Source organism: Mobula hypostoma, chromosome X2, assembly GCF_963921235.1.
Source record: "Mobula hypostoma chromosome X2, sMobHyp1.1, whole genome shotgun sequence".
Classification (NCBI taxonomy): Eukaryota; Metazoa; Chordata; class Chondrichthyes; order Myliobatiformes; family Myliobatidae; genus Mobula; species Mobula hypostoma.
In genome coordinates this window covers 26438629-26455649 of record NC_086129.1, presented here as the reverse complement: position 1 = coordinate 26455649, position 17021 = coordinate 26438629, and the positions used below count along the sequence as shown (strand labels likewise).

General features: G+C 42.1%; 1 protein-coding gene across 6 annotated transcripts in view; it reads right to left on the bottom strand.

Annotated features, from left to right (window-relative positions):
* Positions 1–17021, bottom strand: part of LOC134340801 (endothelial cell-selective adhesion molecule-like) — a 186842-nt gene that overhangs the window by 88584 nt on the left and 81237 nt on the right. The gene's annotated exons all lie outside the window — the stretch shown is intronic.

Genomic DNA, 17021 nt, shown 5'->3' with positions numbered 1-17021 from the left:
AATGTACAGTATGCTGTGCACAATATTACATTGAACCCCACCCTTATAAATAGTATTACACCACAATATATATCCTTGAACATTAAGCTCTTAGCTTCAGTCCCTCATTCACTTCCGTTATTACAAATAACACCTCTATTTCTGTCCCTTTAACATTTTCACTACGTTGATCCCACATACGGCTTGCCTTTGTTTCTGTTTCTATTTATTTTGCTTACTAATTTTCTAATTTCTGTTTCCAATTCGCTTTGTCTTTGTCATTCACCTTGACAATAAAGGTGAGATAACCTGGGAGAAACACCATTGGGGATTAATGGACATGAAGACTTGTGTTAAGTATCTGCTGTCGAAATGTACCTTTAATGCATGAAAACAAAGATTCTTTCTTGGTCTGTGTTGTATTATTGCAACGACTACCCTATGGAGCGCAATGTATCCTAATTGTCTGCCCTTAGGGTTCGAAGGTTATTGACTTTTAGATTAATTAGCATCTCTATCCCTAATGTGTTTCCAAAATCAATCCATTACTGTTGTCCCCTCACTTCCCTTCCCTCCCGAAGGCCATTTCTTTTCAACAACATTTGATGGATTATCCTCCTAATAATAACTGAGGAACTTCCGCACCATAATAATTTAACTTGCATTTACAGATAAGCATTATTGCAGGAACACCACTCTGTTTAACCCATGGTACTGTTCAGCATTAAGAAGGAAGACATTACACAAATTATGATGTCATGTAGCAGGGTTAGCATAACATTAAACACATATATTCACAGAAAATGTCATTCCATCTGGCTGGGTCACCCTGTATCCTGCTCTTTCGAGAAAGAAGAACCTCAACATTTTCAATCTTTTCTGGCGTCCATAGCATCCTCTGAATAAAATGAAGTGAGTTATTCCAAATTTAATCTAATCTCATCTTAGTTTTTACATCAGTGAATTTTCCCTTAACATCAATTGATTTCTGAATAATTCTACTGCAAGGATTGGGCCCTAAATATAAGACTTTCCCTCTTTCCAGTCCTACCACAAATGAACATTTGTTTCCAGGTCAACAATACTTTGGATGCAACTCATCCATTAATTATTGCCTCTCCCACTTGAAGTGTAAAACCCGACTTCATCAAGTGACAGGATCAATTTTTGTGCTTACAGTCACAAGAACCCAATCATAAATGAATATCTTGTGATTTAAGGACAGGCTGTAAAAATGTTTCTCTGTTAATGTTTGATCTCATTGCAACCATTAAATGTAGTATTTCAGAAATCCCTTAGTTAATATTCAGAGGATAATTCAAATGAAATTCAACATGAAGTTTTAACTCTTTATAGCTCTGTGGGTGCTGCTTATTTCCTGGTGTTCACAGTGTTCTCTGATTCAATTTGAGATTTCCAACGGTTACCATTTTGCTTGATTTTGGTAAGTTCTTGCACCCCATTCTGCCATCCTAATCATTCTCCCTCTTCATGACTCAGACTCAAATTGAGCACAATGAAGTCTACGTCCACTACAGCATTGCACCCCATCCTACATATGAGAGTCCTCGCAGTGAAGGTTGTGGGGATATCTCAGCCAGATGCTATCCCAAAAAGAGAACGCAGGGAGTTGTAGACTTAGCCAGATCCATCATCAGCACAACCTTCTCCACATCAAGGACATCTTCAAATGGCGGTGCCTCAAGAACTCAAGAATGCACAATCCATCATTAAGGACCCTCACCATCTGGACATGCCCTCTTCTTATTACAATCGTTGGGGGGGTGGGGAACAGGAAGACCCCCACTCACTGTTTTAAGAACAGCTTCTTTCCCTCTGCCATCAAAATTATGAATGGTCTTTGAACCCAGAAACACCGTCACATATTCTGCCTACACACTATTTATTTATTTTTGCACTGTACCACTGCCACATACAGTAAAAACAAATTTCACAATGTGTGTCAGTGCATCATCTGATTCAGACATGCACACATAGCAACTGGAAAGAGATTAAGGGATCAAAGACTCTAGATTTGCTCAGGTCAGTCACATTTACCGTTGCCTTGAGAACAGACAGTGGACAAATGATCCATCTTGAAACTAAATGCTCTGTGTTCTTTTTAGGCTCACTGGCCAGTACATTAGACAACCAGTTCATCAAGGAATTAAACTAAATGAAAATCTAAAATAAAAACAGAAAATCACTGAAGAACATAGCAGGTCAGAGCACATCTGTGAAGAGAGAAAGAACAATTAATGTTTCAGGCTGGGAGACCCTCCTTCAGAATCTAAGGAACTACACTTATTACAGATCAACAAAGTCTTGCAAACTTAGAATTGGGCATCAAGTGGGAAGTCTCAATGCTACCAAAAATCTTTCATGCTGTAATCAATAGAATTTTATTATGCTTTATAAAGACCAAAATACATTAAATTACATTTTAAAATCAAATTAATTCAAAAATTTTAGTTCAGACTCAGAAACAGAAGTACTATAGGATACATCCTTTTTACCCTTTGCTTTTTTAGTTAATCACTAGGAAACAGCTGTATCCTCTAAATTCCAATGTTCAGTTACTTCTATATTTTCCTGCACTGTAACTTGCAATAGCAGGAAGGGCTGCCAATGGAAGATAAGCAGATCTTTAAAGATCAAACCAACAGAAATCCAAACCATAATAAAACAAACACTGCTGATACTGCATAGAGCAAGCTCTGCAGGAAGCAGTATAAACCTGCTAATCTACAGTGTAGATAAGTAGTAGATAAGTAGATTTAAAATTTTTAGGCTCCACTGTTAATAACTTAACAGCACTCAGTTCAATTTTTATCAACCAATCACTAGAAAATGCGGGAAAGTTACTCAGGATGGAGTCCTCATTTGTTTCTTTTTCCCCCTTAACTTTCGCGTATGTCTGTTTGGGAGCATTAATTAGCAGATCCCATCTCTTCCACACTGTGGGAACACACTGCCCTCAGAATCAGAAGGCTCTGGGTTCACGTCCCCCTCGCGAGACAACCCAGAGTAATTTAAGCTGATATCTCCTAAGGGAGGTAACGTTAAACTAAAGCTATAACTATTGAAGAATCTCTCATTATTATCACAGACAGCAGCTAATTTGCAGCAAACGCTTACAGAAAACTGTTAAATTATATTTATATTACATTATCAAATCTATACTAGATATTATATTTTATAATTATCATCATAATGTGCCGTGTCATATGACATGGGTGATCATGGTCTTTGACCATGACTGTTAGTGGCAAATAGTTTCAACAGAAGTGGTTTGCCATTGCCTTCTTCTGGGCAGTGTCTTCACAAGACAGGTGACCCCAGCCTTTTTCAAAACTCTTCAGAGATTGTCTGCCTGGTGTCAGTGGTCGCATAACCAGGACTTGTGATATTCACCGGCTGCTCATCCGACCATCTACCATCTGCTCCATGGCTTCACGTGACCCTGATTGGAGGGGGTAAGCAGGTGCTACAGCTTGCACCAAGGGTGACTTGCAAACTCTTCTATGATATATTTTTTTGTGTTACAGTATGTTTATTGTTATCTTATATGTGGTATATGTGCCTTGTGCTGTGTATGACTATTGGTACTGTGTTTTGCACCTTGGCTCCAGAAGAACATGGTTTAATTTGTCTGTGTCCATGGGTATCATGTGAGGTTGAATGACAATTAAACTTGAACTTGACCTTGATCTTGATAATGAACAGATATTCTGATTTAGACACATTTACTGTATCTGAAGATACAGGCTGATCAGGTCACATTTCTTTGCTATTGATGACACCACGGGATTTTTTAACAACTAAACATGTTGTAATGACTTCTGTCGGTGCAGCATTCCCTCAGTTTCATATTGGAACGTCAGCCTGGATTTTCATGCTCAAGACTCTGGATTTTGCATGTGCATTTTAATATTTGAATATTATAATTTTGTAATCAGAGCATTGGAAAAAATACCTGTAACTGATCTTACATCTCACAGGTTAAAGGTTTTCACACAATTCATGTGTGAATTTATGGAACCGCCGAAAGCATAAAGTTGGTTTTAATGTAGTCTTTCCAAGTAGAAGATAAAACTTTGCATCAGAGGGGAATGCAATGGAATTCCTCCATGACACAGTGTACAAAGTGCACTCTGTGGCCACTCTTTGAGGTACCTTCTGTACTGAATGAAGTGGCTGCTGAATGTATGTTTGTGGTCTTCTGCTGCTCTAGCACATCCACTTCAAAGTTTAATGTGCTTTGAGTTCAGAGATGGTCTTCTGCACATCACTGTTGTAACGTGTGGTTATTTGAGTTACTGTCACCTTCCTGTCAACTTGAACCAGTCCGACCATTCTCCTCTGACCGCTCTCATTAACAAGGCATTGACAAGGACTTCCGTTCACTGGATGTTTTGTTTTGTTTTCCGCGCCATTCTCTATAATCTCTAGAGACTGCTGTGCATGAAAGTCCCAGGAGGACAGCAGTTTCTGAGATACTCATCTCATACCTATCTGGCACCAACAGTCACTTAGATCACATTCCTTCCCCATTCTGATGCTTGGCCTGAATAATGTCTGAACCTCTTAACTATGTCAGCATCATGCTTTTATGTACTGTGTTGCTGCCACATGATTGGCTGACTCGGTATTTGCATTAACGAGCAGGTGTGCTGGCGTACCTGATGAAGTGGCCACTGAGTGACTATCCTTTATCTCTGTGCAACCATGTTTAACTCTTGATAACTTATGAATACATCATTCTTTAGAAAGGGCATGGCTGAAACCTTGTCCCCGAGATAGAATTTGTAACTTTTGTTTGGTCGGCATGTCACAGAACCAAAGTGATAAATAGTTATCTCTTCTCCTTCCCCAGTCTCTTGATCCACTCAGAAATACTGGCATAATTCCATTTTTTATCCTCCACACTTGTATCCCTTGACTTATTTTACTTTACACTATCAACATATCTTTTATCTCTCTCTCTCTCTCTAAGCAGACAAATGTCAATATCCAACACCATCAATATCCATATCGCAGCATCATGAAGTCATAGATTGTACTGAATACTAAGATGGACAAAAAAGATTAACTTGTTGATGCCACCTACCTCCACCTTTCCTTGAACTCTCACTATGACCCCTGATGTAGAAAGTTTGTTGGAGAATCAGAGCTAAGTTGACAAGCATCTGAGGGACAATAAAGGACAGGGAATAAGATTGTTGGGATTGCCTGAGTCAGCATAGACTGAAGGGACAGAATGGACTTCCCTGCTGTTAGTAAATATATATTGGAATCACAAAGTCAGTGAATACAACTGGCTTTCGATACTCCTACGTCTGTATTCAGAGGCTAAGAGATGTGGATCACACAAAATTAAGGAGGAATAAATACTACAATCCTAATTTAGGAACACTTCTACAATTTAATGCTTGTTCACTTATGAAGGCTACAGTTTTGTAGTGGCACGCCAAAGGGTGATGCTATGATGCCAGTGAGGATATAATAATCTCCTGGCATTAATTGGGGGTCAGTCATTATTATCAAAGTTGCTGGTGAATGCAGCAGGCCGGGCAGCATCTCTAGGAAGAGGTACAGTCGACGTTTTGGGCCGAGACCCTTCGTCAGGACTAACTGAAGGAAGAGTTAGTCCTTCAGTTAGTCCTGACGAAGGGTCTCGGCCCAAAACGTCGACTGTACCTCTTCCTAGAGATGCTGCCTGGCCTGCTGCGTTCACCAGCAACTTTGATGTGTGTTGCTTGCATTTCCAGCATCTGCAGAATTCCCCGTGTTCAGTCATTATTATTATTTTTTTTCTTCTATATTATGTATTGCATTGAACTGCTGCTGCTAAGTTAACAAATTTGCCCGTGATAATAAACCTGATTCTGATTCATAAAGAAAGATTTTGTTCAAAATACAGTATTAGATAGGCAGAAACATTTCAAGATTTTGGCTCCTGTCACAAGCTTCAATTTTAGTCCACCCATTCCACTTCTCTCCTTAGCATCCCATATATAGGACTTGTACTTTATGACAAACCTCAGCAGGCCATTTCTACAGAACATATCTTCTCAAACTTCAAAATGCCTTGGACTCCTTTATCATGTCACTCTTTTTCCCACTGTAGGGTGGGATCCATCCAAAGCTCAGTCCTTAATCATAGTAAGACCCCTTCATTCCAGCCATATGCTTTTTCTTTATGACTGACCCCAATTAATATATCTACTAACAAGAAGGAAGTTCATTCTGTCCCTTCAGTCTATGCTGGCTCTCAGGCAATCCCAACAATCTTATTCCCTGTCAGTTATTGTCTCTCAGATTCTTGTCAACTTAGATTTGATTCTCCAACAAACTTTCTACATCAGGGGTCATTAACAGTAACCAATTAATCGACCAGCATCAAATTCCACTCCTCATTCCTATTCTGACATGTCAGTCCATGGCCTCCTCTCCTGCCACGATGAGGCCATTCTCAGATTGGAGGAGCAACACCTCATGTTCCATCTGGGAAGCCTCCGACCTGACAGCGTGAACATTGATTTCTCCAACTTCTGGTACTTCCTTCACCTTTCCCATTCTCTCCATTCCCACTCCCCTTTCTGGTTCTCCTTTTACGCCTTCTCTTCTCCTCACCTACCTATCATCTTTCTCTGGTACCCCTCCTCCTTCCCTTTCTCCCATGGTCAATCCTCCTATCAAATTTCTTCATCAGCTCTTTACCTTTTCCACCTATCTCCTCCCAATTCTCACTTCATCCTCTCTTCCCCCAAACACCCAGTTTCCCCCTCTAGACTTCATCCATCACCTTCCAGCTTGTACTCCTTCCCCTTCCACCACCTTCTTATTCTGGCTTCTTCTCCCTTCCTTTCCAGATGAAGGGTCTCGGCCCAAAACACCAACTCTTTATTCCTTTGCATAGATGCTGCCTCTCCTGAGTTCCTCCAGCATCCTATGTGAGTCACTCTGCACCTACAGTATCCACAGAATCTCTTGGGTTTATGATGACCTACCAGCATGTCTGGAGGGAGGAATCTGGAGCTGAGACAGAGGGATCATGTACGAACACCATACAGATCAATGCACTTCCCTGATGCTCTGAATGCAAAGCATTACTTGAAGCATTATCCTCCATTTCCTAGGATGAAGCTTTCCTTTCCAGGACATCAGAGATGTCCTCCTTATTCAAAGAGCAGGGCTCCCCTTCCTCCATCGTTGATTCCATCTTCACCTTCATTTCCTTCATTTCCTGGACATCCGTGCTCACCCCATCTTCCCACTGCCTTAACAGTGACAGAATTCCTCTTGTCCTTACCTACCACCATGAGCCTCCGCATCCAACTCATCATCCTCCGCAATGTCTGCCATCTCCAAAGGGATCCTACCACCAAACATATCTTTACCTCCCCCGCCCACCCATCCGCTTTCCACAGGGATTATTCCCTCTGTGATTCCCTTGTCCATTCATCCCTCCCCACCAAACTCCCTCCTGGCACTTATCCCTGCAAGTGGCCAAAATGCTACACCTGCCCATTCACCTCCTCCCTCACCTCCATTCAGGGCTCCAGAAAGTCCTTCCAGGTGAGGCAACACTTCACCTGCAAATCTGCTGGGGTCGCCTATTGTGTCCGGTGCTCCAGATGTGGCCACTTTACATTGGTGAGACCCATCATTGGGGGCCGCTTCATTGAGCACCTCCGCTCCATCTATCAAAAGTGAAACATCCCAGTGGCCAAACATTTTAATTCCAATTTCCATTCCTGTTCCAACATGTTGGTCAATGGCCTCCTTTTGTGCCCAGATGAGGCCACCCTCGGGGGTGGAGGAGCAGCACTTTATATTCCATCTGAGTAGACTCCAACATGATGGCATGAATATCGATTTCTCCTTCCAGTAAAAAAGAATTTCCCTCTCCTTCCTGTCTTCTTCTATTCCCCATTTTGGCCTCTTACCTTTTCTCACCTGCCTATCACCTTCTCTTGGCTCCTCCCTTCTTCCCTTTCCGCTATCCTCCTTCCCCTCCCCTACCTTTTTTATTCTGACATCTTCCCCCATCCCTTCCAGCCCTGAAGAAAGGTCTTGGCACGAAACATGGACCGTTTATTCACTTCCATGGATGCTGCCTGACCTGCTGAGTTCCTCCGGAATTTTGAATGTGCTTCATTTTTTATATATACTTATTGTAATTTATAGTTGTTAATATTATGAATTTCAAGGTACTGCTGTTGCAAAACAACAAATGTCATGACATGTGCCAGTGATATTAAACCTAATTCTGATGCAGGAAGCACTCAGTACTCTGACGTGTGGAATGCTTCCAGTATTTTCTGTTTTTATTTCCTGTTTCTAGTATCTGTAGTTTTTGGTTGATTTTCAATTTTTTTTTAAATCTTTCTACATTGTTTCAGTGGAGTGTATCAGTGCCCTCCATAAAAGGGCATGAAATAACTTCATAAAAGTGGAGGGAGTCCAAACTAAACATTAACACCACTGCCTCTCACCAAATCACTCTATAAGGACATGCTGGACAGAGAATGGATGAACAAGGACAGCTTTATTGCCATTTTATCCTTGACAATGAAACAATAAGGAGCAAAACAAAAAAAAATGTGTAGGACACATTCATGCAGAGAAATATTTAAGTTAGAGAGACACAAGAGACAACAAGTGCTAGAATCTGAAGCAACAAACAATCTGCTGGTAGAACTGAATGAGTCAAGCATCATCTGTGGGAGGAAAGGAGTTGTTGATGTTTTAAAACAGAACCCTGCATCCAGTCATCTTTGTTAAATGCTAATCGAGTTGAACCGAGGTTGATTTCCAAATTTCACAGTACTTTGCTCTATTTAGTTTTGACACCTGGCTAAGGTTGGCACATCCACAGGGAACACCTGCAGTTCAGTCTTTCCTGTGGAAGGATGGTCCAAACTGATGAGTGGTCACTCCCCTCCAATGCTGAATTCTACTGGTAGAGTCCAGTTTTGCTCCAACTTTCCCCCTTCTCCCCACTACCTCATCCACCCTCCCCACCCACAACCTTGTCCTAATGGACCTCTCTGCCCTGGTCATTCTCTCTTCTCCCCACTTTCTTCGGGAAGAAGATACAAAAACTTGAGAGCACACACTATCAGACTCAATGACATCTATCCTGCTGTTATCATGCTCCCTTCTCGCTACTAGCATTGGGCAGGAGATACAAAGCCTTAGATTCCGTACCACCAGGTTCAGGAACAGTTAATGACCTTGGAACCAACAGTCTCCTGAACAAACATGGATAACTGCCCTCACCTCAACGCTCACAAAATGCTGGAGGAACTCAGCAGGCCGGGCAGCATCTGCAGATTTTCTCTTGTTTGTGATTGGCTCACCTCAAAACTGAAGTGACTCCACATCTGACAGACTCATTTTCAAGGACTCTTCAACTCATGTTCTCAGTATTATTTACTTATTATTTGCATGATTTGTCTTCTTTTGCACATTGGTTGTTCGTCAGCTTTTTTTTAAATGTATAGTTGTTCATAAATTCTGTTGTATTTATTTTTCCTCTGCCACACATTTGAGAGTATCGGGGCAGAAGTGAGTGCAGCAGCTATTACTAAGGAAGTGGTGCTTGGGAAGGTGAAAGATCTGAAGGTAGCTAAGTCACCTTGACCAGAAGGACTACATCTCAGGGTTATGAAAGAGGTAGCCAAAGAGATTGTGGAGGCATTAGTAATGATCTTTCAAAAATCACTTGATTCTGGAATGGTTCCAGAGGACTGGAAAATTGCAAATGTCACTCCAGTCTTTTAGAAGGGAAGCAGGCAGAAGAAGGGAAAATATCGACCAGTTGGCCTGACTTCAGTGGTTTGCTTATTTATTTATTGAGACACAGAGCAGAATAGGCCTTCTGATCCTTCAGCTGTGCCACCAAGCAACACTTGATTTAACCCGAGCTTAATAACGGGACAACTTAACCAATTAAACTACTGACCAATACATCTTTGGACTGCGGGAGGAAACTGAAACATCCAGAGAAAATCCATGCATTCCATGGAGAGGACGTACAGATGACATTAAAACTGAACTCCAAACTCTAACTGCTTCAGCACCATGGCACCACTGTGGTTGGGAGATGTTGAAGTCCATTATTAAGGATGACATTTCAGGGTACTTGGAGGCACATGATAAAATAGGCCAAAGTCAGCATGGTTTCCTTAAGGGGAAATCTTGTCTGACAAATCTGTTGGAATTCTTTGAAGAAATAACAAGCAGGATAGACACAGGAGGGTCAATGGATGTTGTTCACTTGCATTTACACAAGGCCTTTGACAAGGTGCTACACATGAGGCTGCTTAACAAGATAAGAACCTATGGTATTACAGGAAAGATACTAGCATGGATAGAAGATTGGCTAACTGGAAGGTGACAAAAAGTGGGAGTAGAGGGGAATTCTGGTTAGTTAGTGATGGTCTTCAAGGGTTGGTATTGAGGCTGCGCATTTTCACGTGTCAACAAGTTGGATGACGATATTGATAGCTTTGTGGCCAAGTTTGCAGATGATACGAAGGTAGGTAGAGGCAAAGGTAGTGCTCAGGAATCAGGGAGACTTAGACAGATTGGGGGAATGGCCAAAGAAGTAACATATGGAATATAGTGTAGTCATATATGATCATACACTTGGGTAGAAGGAATGCATTCTAAATGTGAAGAAAATTCAAAAATCTGAGTGGCAAAGGGACTTGGGTGTCCCCATGCAGGATTCCCTAAAGGTTAACTTCCAGTCAGTGGTAAGGATGGGAAATGCAATGTTAGCATTCATTTTGAGAGGACTAGAATAGAAGAGAAAGAATGTTATGCTGAGGTTTCATAAGGCACGGCTCAGACCACATTTGGAGTTCTGTGAGAAGCTTTGGGCCACTTATCTAAGAAAAAATGTGTTGGCATTGGAAAGGGTCCAAAAGAAGTTCACAAGAATGATTTCAGGAATGAAAGGGTTAACACATGAGGAGTGTTTGATGGCTCTGAGCCTGTACTCACTGGAGTTTAGAAGAATGTGGGAGGGATCTCATTGAAACCTAGCAAATATTGAAATGCTGAGATTGAGTGGTGTCAGTACCTCCAGTACCTCTGTCTTTTTGTGTGTTTTCCCCCTAGCCGTCAGTCTGTGGTTTTGTATTGCCATGTGTTCTTGTTTGTTTTCATGCCCCATGTGCTCCTGTCCCCACTCCTACTCTGTTCCGGCCTCTGTATCACTGAGTACTCCGTCTCTCACCTGTTTCTCATTATTACCTGTATCACTGCCACCTGTGTCTCATTGTGCTCCACCTATCATCTGCCTCTCTGTTTATTGCTCAGTGTATTTCAGTCCTGTGTTTGCACCTGTTTGGTGCCAGATTGTGCTAGTGAATTTTCCTGAGCCTGATGTTTGGATTTCTCTGGATATTTTGATCTCTGCATGAACTTTGATGGTGACTTTGTTTGCACCTCTGGATTTGTTACTCAATAAATATCGCAGTGTGCACAGTACTGGGTCTGCGATTGGGTTCTTGCTCTAGTGCCCTGACAGTGTGGATGTGAAGAGGATATTTCCTATAGTGGGTGAGTCTAGAATCAGAGGGCACAGCATCAAAATAAAAGGACATCCCTTTAGAACAGATGAGGAGGAATTTTTTCAGCCAGAGGGTCATGAATCTGTGAAAGTCTTTGCCACAGACAGCTGTGGAGACCAAGCCATTTAGAATATTTAAGGCAGAGGTTAACAGGTTCTTGATTAGTCAAGGCATTGAAAGTTATGAGAAGAAGGCAGGAGAATGGGGATGAGGGGGATAACAAGTCAGCCGTAATGGAATAGTGGAACAAACTTGATGGGCCAAATGGCCTAATTCTGCTCCTATATGCTCTTGGACTCTTGATCTCCCAGTCTACTTCCCATGACCCTTGCACTTTATTTGTCTACCTGCACTGCACTTTCTCTGTAACTGTAACACTATGATCTGCATTCTGTTTTTTATTCCTACTTTGATGTACTTATGGGATGATCTGGCTGGATGGTACTCAAACAATTACATTTTACAGTATCTTAGTATGTGACAATAAAAACCCAATGGCAGGACCACCCCTATGCCCTGCCCACTCCTTGCAGCGTCTTCCTTCCTTCCTTCTCCCTAGCATTATTCTGGGAATCTGCCACTCTGGTCTTGTGCCCAAAAGTTAGGATGGGATCAATAAAATAGAAATTTTTGCCTGCAGAATGGGGAAGTGATTTCACAAAGATGAGGAAAATCTGCAGATGCTGGAAATCCAAGCAACACAAACACAACATGCTGGGGGAACTCAGCAGGCAGCTTCCATGAAAAACAGTAAACAGTCAACATTTTGGGCAGAGACCCTTCATCGGGGAGGGGGAGGGGGAGGGGGAGGGGGAGGGGGAGGGGGAGGGGGAGGGGGAGGGAAGGAAGAAGTACAAGGTGATAGGTGAAACTAGGAGGGGGGAGGGGTGAATTAAAGAGCTGGGAAGTTGGTTGGCAAAAGAGAAAGGGCTGGAGAAGGGGGAATATGGTAGGAGAGGACAGAAGGCCCTGGAAGATAGGGAAGGGGGAGAAGCATCAGAGGGAGGTGATGGACAGATAAGGTGAGAGAGGGAAATGGTAATAGAGAATGGTGAAGGGAGGGGGGGAATTATCAGAAGTTCGAGAAATCACTGTTCATGCCATCAGGTTGGAGGCTACCCAGATGGAATATGAGGAGGCTATGGACTGACATGTTGGAATGGGAAGTAGAACTGAAATGGGTGGCTACTAGGAGACCCCACTTTTTCTGGCAGACGAAGCCTAGGTGCTCGGCGAAGCGATCTCCCAATCTATGTTGGGTAGTGATTTATTTTATTGAGAATTTCTCTCAAAATGCTGGAGGAACTCAGCAGGTTAAACAGTAAACAGTTGAACAGGAAAAGAGTAAACAGTTGATGTTTTCGGCTGATCGTCAGGCCCAAAATGTCAAGTGTTCAAGTGTCCACCACCCCGCCCCCCCCCCCATCTGTAGATGCTATCTCACTTCTTTTAATGTCATCATTCCAAATAAACTGATTCCTAACCTCCAGAACCGGGGCCTGAGCACTCAGATCTGCAGCTGGATCTTCAACTTCCTCACAGACAGGACCCAGGCTGTAAAAAAAATAGGGGACAAGCTCTCTTCTACAATCACTCTGAGAACCAGTGCCCCACAAGGCTGTGTACTCAGCCCCCTGCTGTACTTACTGTACACCCATGATTGTGTAGCCAAGTTTCCATCAAACTCAATATATAAGTTTGCTGATGACACAATTGTCGGCTGTATCTCGGGTAACGATGAGTTTGAGTACAGAGAGGAAATTAAGAACCTGGTGGCATGGTGCAAACTCAATAACCTATCCCTGAACATCAGCAGGACGAAGGAATTGGTCGTTGACTTCAGAAGGAGTAGCGGACCACACAACCCCATTTATATCGGTGGTGCGCAAGTGGAACAGGTCAAAAGCTTTAAGTTCCTCGGCATCAACATCACAAATGACCTGACTTGGTCCAACCAAGCAGAGTCCACTGCCAAGAAGGCCCACCAGCGCCTTTACTTCCTGAGAAAGCTAAAGAAATTTGGCCTGTACCCTAAAACCCTCACTAATTTTTATAGATGCACCGTAGAAAGCATTTTTCTGGGGTGCATCACAACCTGGTATGGAGGTTGTCCTGTCCAAGACCAGAAGAAGCTGCAGAAGATCGTGAACACAGCCCAGCACATCACACAAACCAATCTTCCGTCCGTGGACTCACTTTACACCGCACGCTGTCGGAGCAGTGCTGCCAGGATAATCAAGGACACGACCCACCCAGCCAACACACTTTTCATCCCTCTTCCCTCTGGGAGAAGGTTCAGGAGCTTGAAGACTCGTACGGCCAGATTTGGGAACAGCTTCTTTCCAACTGTGATAAGACTGCTGAACGGTTCCTGACCCGGATCTGGGCCGTACCCTCCAAATATCCGGACCTGCCTCTTGGTTTTTTTTTGCACTACCTTACCTTCCCTTTTCGATTTATGATTTATAATTTAAATTTTTACTATTTACTATCGATTTGTACTTCAGGGAGCACGAAGCGCAGAATCAAATATCGCTGTGATAATTGTACACTCTAGTATCAATTGTTTGACGACAATAAAGTAATGTGTTTCTCCAGCATGCTGCGTGAGTTTCTCAAGATTTCCAGCATTTTTATTGCTTTAATGATATCATTGACTTGTAATTAATCTTTTCTTTTAAACTTAAATACTTCAGAATCAGGCTTATTATCACGTATATATGTCATGAAATCTTTTGTTTTGCAACAGTAGTACATGCAATGCATAACATACCACTACAATAATGGCCACTTTATTAGGTATGCCTGTACACCTGCTCATTAATGCAAATATGTAATCAGTCAATCATATGGCAGCAACTCAATTCATAAAAGTATGCAGACATGGTCAAGAAGTTCAATTGTTATTCAGGGCAAACATCTGAATGGGCAGAAATGTGATCTAAATTGCTCTGACCATAGAATAATTATTGGTGCCAGATAGCGTGGTTTGAGGATTTCAGAAACTTCTGATCTCTTGGCATTTTCATGTACAACATTCCCTGGAGTTTACAGAGAATGGTGTTTTTTTCCTAAAAAAAAAGCAAAAAATAAATCTAGTGAGCAGCAGTTCTGTGGGTGAAAAGCCTTGTTAATGGGAGAGGTGACAAGAGAATGGCCAGACTGGTTCAAGGTGACAGGAAGATGACAGTAACTCAAATAACCAATGTCACAGCTGTGGTGTGTAGAAGAGCATCTCTGAAAACACGACATGTTTATCTTTGAAGTGGGTGGACTACAGCAGCAGAAGACCACACTGGGTTCCATTCTTGTGGCCACTTTATTCGGTACACTCCTGTAAATGGAGAAGGAGTTGGGGATGGTACTGGAGACGATTTGGAACAAGGGCTGTTCTATGTAGCCAACAAAAAGTCAGGCATAACTGGGCCCATGGCTACACCTTTGATTAGTCAAAAGTGAGACAAGTTAAAGTTGTTCAGGGTAAAATCAAGCTCAGCCAAGCAAATGATGGTGTTGGAAAACTAATTGGACCTTTGTTGAAGAAAGAAGCGAGGGCTCTTAAACTTTCTTCATGAGCGATAGAGATGTATAAAGAGTGGACATCCAGAGTGAGGATGAGGTATTAGGGGTTGGGGAATGGTGTCATAACAATAATAACAACCTCAGAAAATCTGAAAAAAGTAAAGCTTGCAGTTATGTTTAGAATAGTGCTGATCTTTATACATTTATTTTACAAATATAGCTGTTGAGCAAATTTTAGTTGTAATCATTCAAAGGACTAAAATTGAAGATAAATAATCACCCTATTAATAAATGCTGCTGCAATGAACTTGTTTGCCCTTGCTTTCACAGACATGCAGTCGTGTAAACGGAATGTGTGAGTAATACATAATACAGTCAGATTGTGTCAATCATAGGTGCACCATGCACAGCCATATAAAAAGACCAGGTTGTGTGTCTTGGTACACTGCAAATATTTGGACTCTAAAAGATGGTCCACTTGTTTGAGTGAATACAATGCACTTCCTTCAGGTTATGAAAAATGCACTTCTTGGAAGAGGTTCCTGAAACTCCTGGCTGAAATAATTAATTTAAATTTTGCAAGTTGGAACTTGGATTCTTCATCCGCCATCAGCCGTGGCGAGATTTTAAGCTGGTGTGTCACAGGGGCATGAAGATCTACCGTAATTGCTCTCAGTGTAAAGTTCTGAGGTGCTGAACCAGATGATCCATCTGATCTCTCAGGTGGACATAAAAGATCTCACAGGCTCACTTTCAAAAACAACAAGTAAGTTCTTCCTGATTTTCTAAGCTATATTTATTCCTCAATTAGTGTTGCAAGAAACTGCCTATCTGTGGTCATCGCCTTGCGGTTTGTGGGACTTTACTTGGCACCAATTAGCTACCATGCTCCTTAATGATGCAGAAGACTTTGGACAATTTTATGTATATCTGTATTTTTTTTAATTTTTAGATCTCTTACCAATACAGCTCACCAACTTTGCTTACAGGAAAATAGCCCAAGAATGCGAGACTACATGTGATTTTGATAACACTTGACTCGCTCACCACATTATGACAATCCATCTACCAAAGAGTGACCGGTGGGATGATGTAGAATACACCTTCATTTCCTGTGTCTCCTTCTGCAACGGGATCCTTGGCCTCCTCATCGGGAGATCAGTCAGTGCAGATGAGAAATAACATCTTCTCCTCGCTGACTATCAACACTGCTGCACCTCAAGGATGCATGCTTAACCCACTGCTCTACTCTACACCCACAACTGTGTGGCTAGGCACAGCTCAAATGCCATCTCTAAATTTGTCAATGACACAACTATTGGCTGAATTTCAGATGATTAGGGGGCATACAAGAGTGAGCTAGGTCAGCAGGTTGAGTGGTGTCACAACAACCATCCTGCATTCAATGCCAGAAAGACCAAGGAATTCATTGTGGACTTCAGGAAGGAAAAGTCAATGGAACACACATCAGTCCTCAAAAAGGAATCAGCAGTGGAAAGGTGAGCAATTTCAAGTTCCTGGGTGTCAACATCGCTGAAGATCTATTTTGGGGCCCAACTTATTGATGCAATTACAAAGAAGGTACAACAGCTACTATATTTCATTAGGAACTTGAGGGAACTTGGCATATCTGCAAAAACTCCAGCAAATTCCTACAGATGTACTGGTTGGATTACCATCTGACATGGACGGACCACCACACAGGATCAGAAAAAGCTGCAGGAAGTTGCAAACTCAGCCAGCTCCATCGTGGGTACTAGTCTCCCCAGGAAGTGTTTCTGGAAATCCAGAGCAACATACAAAATGCTAGAGACTGCTGTGAACAGGTCCTAACAAATGTCAATCGTGCGTGCTTCTGTGGCGGTTAAACACAACACTGTGCTTAGGATGAACAGCTTTTAAATAGCATCAGTTGCATGTGTTTTTGGT